Source organism: Callithrix jacchus, chromosome 12 (genome assembly GCF_049354715.1).
Source record: "Callithrix jacchus isolate 240 chromosome 12, calJac240_pri, whole genome shotgun sequence".
Classification (NCBI taxonomy): Eukaryota; Metazoa; Chordata; class Mammalia; order Primates; family Cebidae; genus Callithrix; species Callithrix jacchus.
In genome coordinates, this window is record NC_133513.1 from 83,438,615 (window position 1) to 83,445,156 (window position 6,542).

At 39.0% G+C, this 6,542-nt stretch overlaps 1 pseudogene; it reads right to left on the reverse strand.

Moving 5' to 3' along the window:
- Positions 1-560: 560 nt before the first annotated feature.
- Positions 561-4,908, reverse strand: LOC108587837 (uncharacterized; annotated as a pseudogene).
- Between the last annotated feature and the right edge of the window lie 1,634 nt (positions 4,909-6,542).

Genomic DNA, 6,542 nt, shown 5'->3' on the forward strand with positions numbered 1-6,542 from the left:
TTTTCCCTATGTTTTCTTCTAGAAGTTTTACAATTTCAGTTCCTACAGTTAAGTCTTTAATCCATTTTGAGTCAGTGTGAGAAAGGGTCTAATTTCATTCTTCTGCATGAACATACCCAGTTGTCCAAATCCCATAAATGGGAGAGACTTTCATTCCTTATTGTGTGTTCTGTTGCCTTTTGCAAAACTCAGTTGACAACATATAAGTAGATTTATTTCTCTTCCATTGGTCTATATGTTGTTGTTTTTTTAATGCCAGTACCATGATGTTTTGATAACGATAGCTTTGTAGTATAAAGTCAGGTAGTTTGTGACCTCTGGCTTTGTTCTTTTTGCTCAGGATTCCATTAACTATTCTGGGTTGTCGTGGTTCTATATGATTTTAAGGATTATTTTTCTATTTCTGTGAAAATGTCATTGTAATTTTTATAGAAATTTCACTGATTTTGTCAATTATTCTTAGTATGGAGATTTTAACAATATTAATTCCTCCAATCTGTGAACATAAAATATCTTTCCATTTATTTGAATCATCTTCAATTTATTTCATCAGTGTCTTGTAGTGTAGTTTTCGGTGTATGGAACTTTTACTTCCTTGGTTAAATTTACTCCTAAGTATTTTACTTTTTTTTATAATACCATAAATAGAATTATTTTCTTGATTTCTTTTTTGAATAGATCATTACTGGTGTACAAAAAAATGGTATACGGAAATGCAACTGATTTTTGCATGTTGATTTTTTATTCTGCAAATTTTCTGAATTCATTTGTTGTAAGGCTTTTTCAGTGGAGTCCTTAGAGTTTTCTATATAAATGACAATGTTTTCTGCGAAAAGAGACAATTTAACATTTTCTAGTCTAACTTGAATACTTTTTACTTCTTCCTGTTGCCTAATTATTCTGACGAGGACTACCAGAACTATGTTGACTAGATGTGGTGAGAATAGGCATTCATGTCTTGTTCTTGATCTTAGGAAAAAAACAACTTTTTGCTATTGTGTATGATGTTAGCCATGGCTTTGTAATATATAGCCTTTATTGTGTTGAGGTACATTTTTTTCTATCACTAATTTATTGAGAACTTTATCATGAAAGGATGTTGAATTTTGTCAAATGATTTTTATATATCTATTGAAATGATAGTATAGTTTTTCTTCTTTATTCTGTTAATGTGGTATATATTACATTTATAGATTTGTGAATGTTTAACTATCCTTACATCCATATGATACCTTTTAAATGTTGAATTCAGTTTGCTGGTATTTTCTTGAAGATTTTTGCATTTATGTCCATCAGCATTAATGACCTATAATTTTCTTGTTTTTTTTTTCCTTATCTGACCTTACTATCAGGGTAATGCTGGCCTGTTAAAATGAGTTTGGAAATATTCCTTCTTCTAAGTTTTTCTTTTTTTGAGAAAGTTTGAGAATGATTGATATTTGTTCATTAAATGTTTGGTAGAATTCAGTAGTGAAGCCATCAGGTCCTGGGCTTGTCCTAGATGGGAGACATCTTATTACGGATTCATTCTTGATACTCATAATCAGTCTGTTTAGATTTTTCTGTTTTTTTTTTAATGATTCAGTCTTGATAGGTTCTATGTGTCTAAGGGTTTATCCATTTCCTCTAGATTATCCAATTTGTTAGTGAATAATTGCTCGTAGTCATCTCATGATCCTTTAGATATCTCTGGCATCAGTTGTAATGTCTCCTTTTCATTTCTGATTTTGTTTTTCTTCCTTTTTTCCTTGGTCTAGCTAAAGCTTTTTCAATTTTGTTTCTTTTCAAAAAAATCAACTGTTTTCATTATCTTTTCTACTGTTTTTTTTTTAGTTTCTAATTTATTTCCACTCTGATCTTTGTTATTTCATTCCTTCTGCTAACTTTGGGCTTAGTTTTTTCTTTTTCTAGTTCCTTGAGTTGTCGAGTTCAGTTGCTTATTTGTGATCTTTCTTTTTTAATATCACTCTGTGTTTCCGTCTTAATCCTGCTATTGCTACATCACATACATTTTAGTAAGTTGTGTTTTGTTTTTATTTGTCATGAGATATTTTCTATTTTCCTATTTTGATTGCTTCTTTGACCTATTGGATGTTCAGGAGTATGATGTTTGATTTCTGCAAACAGTCTGCATCACTTAGTGACAGGGATACATCCTGCGAAATGCATTGGTAGGCGATTTTGTCATTGTTCCAACTAAATAGAGGGTACTTACACAACCCTAGAAGAGATAGCCTACTATACAACCAGGCTACATGGTATAGCCTATTGCTCTCAGGTTACAAGCCTGTACAACCTGTTACTGTACTGAATACTTATAGGCGGTTGTAATGGAATGGTAAGTATTTGTGTATCTAAATGAAGAAAAGGTAATGCATTGTGCTGAGTCATTAGGCTGCTGCCATGCCGCTAGGAAACAGGACTTTTTTCAGCTAGATTACAATCTAATTGGACCACAGTGGTATATGCAGTTAGTCCCTGATGAAAATGTTGTTATACTACGCACGACTAAATTTGTGAACTTTCTAGTTTTCCTCCTGTTGATTTATAGTTTCTTACTATTGTGGTTGAAAAAGATACTAGGTGATTTCAATTTTCTGGAATGTGTTGACTATTTGTGCACTGGATGGGGTGATATGGTTCCTGTTCTGATTTGGGAATAGTTTACATAGTCTAGGTGCAGCTCCATCAGCTGAGGGCAGTGATACTGAAGATTGCAGGGTCCCCGTGATCAATGCTGTTACGTCCACAGAATTGAAGGGAGCTGTTGGGGTCTTAGGTGATGAAGACTACTGAGGTCATCCTGATCTGTTTTTCTCCAATAGAGGAAATCTTAGAAGGAGGAATTTCTCTTGGTACCAGGTATAGATCACAGGTGTGCTTGCATGATAGGGACACTGTTTGAGGAGTGGTGCTCATGGAGTGGCCAGAGAGCCCATATCTAAATCCAGGCTCCCATGGAGGTTCAGGCCTCCTGAATCTGAGACAACAGAGGCCAGGGTTTCCAGGGTGCAGGGGCTCCCACTGCCTCTTTGGTAATGATGAGGCATGGGAGCTTGTGAGGCAGCCAGGAAGTTAGTGTCTAAAGTGTGGGTAGGAGCAGAAATACAGAAAGGGGCTGCAGAGGCACCTGCTGTGGATTGGCTCTGGTGTCTGAGGTTAAAGTTGGGCAGGCTGCATAGGAGCCGGGGTCTAGAGCAACCACCACCAGGGATTAGAGTAAGCCCGAGTTTGGTTAGAGTGGTTGCCCTGTCCCAGGGTGTCAAGAGAGTAGCTCTTTATTGGGAGTTGGGGAGTGCAGCAGTATCTCCCTCACCAGAGGACACAAGGTGGCATTGGCTGTTGGATACCTCAGTGGTAAAAGCTGCTGGAATCCTTTGTGGCACAGGCTACTGGGGTCCATTTGCCTCCACTAAATACTAGGGGGGAACTAAGGAGTTCAAGGTTGCCACGGGGCTGTGGAGGTCTTAGACACGAAGATCACCAGAGTCCCACAGAGCCAGTCTTTGGGAATGCGCTGGCAACCACCACATGGCCAATAAACAGCCCTTGCTCTTTCTTGTTTGCAGAAGTCTCAGGTATACTGATCTCCACAGAGACCCTTTCTAGGAGGTTATTCTCCTTTTTTTTCCACCCTATGGTGTTGCTGCAATTTCTTAATTGAGGAAATGTTCCTGCCCTCTTGCAGCTTAGGGCCTATTTGGAAGAATTGGCCAAGTTAGACCAACTGGAGTTATCTCCTAGGATTTTATATGCAAACAGTAAGAGAAATACTCTCCCCTCTCATTTGGGAACTATAATTATACCATCCTGGACCTCTCATCAGTCTTGCCCTCTGCTATGTGGAGGCAATAGAATAAAGAGGTCAAGAGCTATGATGGAAGCTGAAGAAAATGGTAGAGGGCACAAGAGCCACAGTCTTTAAGCTGATTTGATTCCCTAGACTCATCCCTATGCTCCCAATTACAAGAGACAGTATGGCGCTCCCTGCCCATTTGTCTTCATCCTACTTGTCCAACACAGACTCCTTCTGGTTTGCACTACTAAGTTCCTTCCTTTCTTTTCTTCTGTTTTAGAAGATGGGATCTAGAAGTCCTGGAAGCAAGAAACTAAAAAGCAGATGCTAACCTTATGTCTATGTTTTTATTATTCTTTCCTGTAGCAGTACTTTCTCAGGCTATTTCATTTATTCCTACAATTAATTCATTCAATAAATATTGAGCAACTGCTATGTACCAGATAGTCTTCTAGGTGCTGAGAATACAGCAGTAAACAAAATGCATAAAAATATTTTCTCTTAGGGAATGTGTTTTAACTTATCACCATTGGTTAGGGATCCAACAATTTATCCTTCCCTTAGAAAGGATATCTTGGCATGCCCCACACCACCAGACCTCTAGAAACTTCACAGAGGTAGGAGGCCTCCAAATTTTAGCTGGATTTATTTCCTATCCTCTGACACACAAATTTCTAACCAATAAGTCCAGACTAGTTGGTACTTCGTGCTCACTAGATCCAATCAGCATAACATCATCAATATAATAGACCAGTGTGATATCTTGTGGAAGGGAAAGGCAATCAAGATCCCTGCAAACCTGACTGGGACAAAGTGCCAGAAGGTTGATAATAGTTCTAAGGTAGAACAGTGAAGGTATATTGCTGGTTTTCCTAGCTAAAAGCAAAGTGTTTCTGGTAGGCCTTATGAACAGGAATGGAGAATGAAGCATTTGCCAAATTAATAGCCGCATACCAGGATATGTGTTCCTTTGTTCAAGCAATGAAATGCCATCTGGTACAGCAGTTGCAACTGGAGTCACCATTTAGTTAAGGTTACATAGTCCACTGTCATTCTCCAAGATTCATCGGTCTTCTGTACAAGCCAAATAGGAGAGCTGAATAAAGATGAGGTGAGAATAACTATCCTTGCATCTTTCAAGTCCTTGATGGTGGCACTCTATTTTTTGTTCACTATTTTCCTAGGTAGAGGTAGCTCTAATGGCTTCAATTTGGTCTTCCTCACCACACTAGCCCTCACTCCATTAGTTTAGAAACTAATGTGAGGATTCTGCCCACTGCTAAGTATGTCTGTGCCAATTATGCATTCCAGAATTGGAGAAATGACCACAGACTGGGTTGGGGGACCCACTGAACCCACTATGAGGCAGACCCGAACTACAACTCCACTGATCACCTAACCTCTATAAGCTCCTAGCTTTGCTGATGTGCTGCAGTGACATTTTGGAGCTCCTGGAATCTGTCAGTTCAGAGTCAGCATACAATAGTCCCCAAAGGTCTGATTATTTTCTTTTCCCCAGTGCACGGTTACCCTCGCAAAATGCTGTTTAAGTCTTTTGGGGAAAGCTAAACAGTATCTGTATAAATTTTTGGTGTACCAGGGTCTTTCCTGGGAGGGACCTGGTCTCCCCCTCTTTCAAGGGGTTCTTTAAACTGACTCATGTCTGGGAAATAATTGAGGGGCCATCATTCTGTTTTTATTATTAGAGCTAGACTTTTTGTTTGCTTGACCTGAAAGCATTCTGCTTATATTGTAAAGTAAGGATTTAGTAGGCTCCCTATATATATGTTATTTCTAGGAACACCATAACTGACTATTTAGTGCCTTAGGTCTACATGAGTCATACTCTCCTGATTGTTGCTTTGCTTGTTCTATCCATTACAATAACTACATCCACCTTACCTTTCATGTTGGGTACCACCACCGCTTGGCTCCTGCCACCCCAGATTCAGTTATTCCCATTGCATGTAAGTTTTCTCATTAAGTGGCAGTGCTTCTCACCATAAGGTCAGGCCTACAGAGAAGTGCAATTACAGAGCTCTTCAAGGATGCTGGGACTCCTTTTACAAATCTGTTTCTCAAAGTATTAGTGAAAGATCTATCTGGACCTTCCCAGTGTGAATCTGTAGGTTTTACATTTTTTAAAAAATTCACTTTAGCATTACAATCTCTTTAGGCCTCTAAATCCCATCCTTTATGTTAACCAAAGGGAGATGAGGCTTATCTAACTTGCCCTCAGTGGGTTGTCTTTTGATCTATGTTTCAGCCAACCAACCAAACAGTTACGGCCTTTACTAACTTCCTGAACTGCAACATTACATGAAGAATCTCTGCTTAATGGGCCCATATCAATAAATTCAGCTTATTCCACTATTCCTTCCATCATTATTCTACACCTTTAGTATCCATTTCCATATGTTTCCCCACATTTCTGTTTATATAAATTAGAAATCTAAGGTAGTCCTATCAGAGTATAGGGCACCTGCTCATGGGTCACACTCTCTACATCACTTTTAGGGGCCTACTGGGTCTCAAGTCTAGTTATAAGTCTAGAAGCAAAGAGCGATGGTGGACATGAGTCCTGAGGAGAATCAACATTGTCTTGCCTGGCAACTGCCTCAAGGGAGGCCATTACCTTTTTTACAGGCAATGCACCTCTCATCCCCTCAGAAAAAGGTAGAAAGGCCAATACCACTGGGGTTGAGAATGCCACTGCCTTGAAAGGTGGAGAGGCCACTTCCATGAC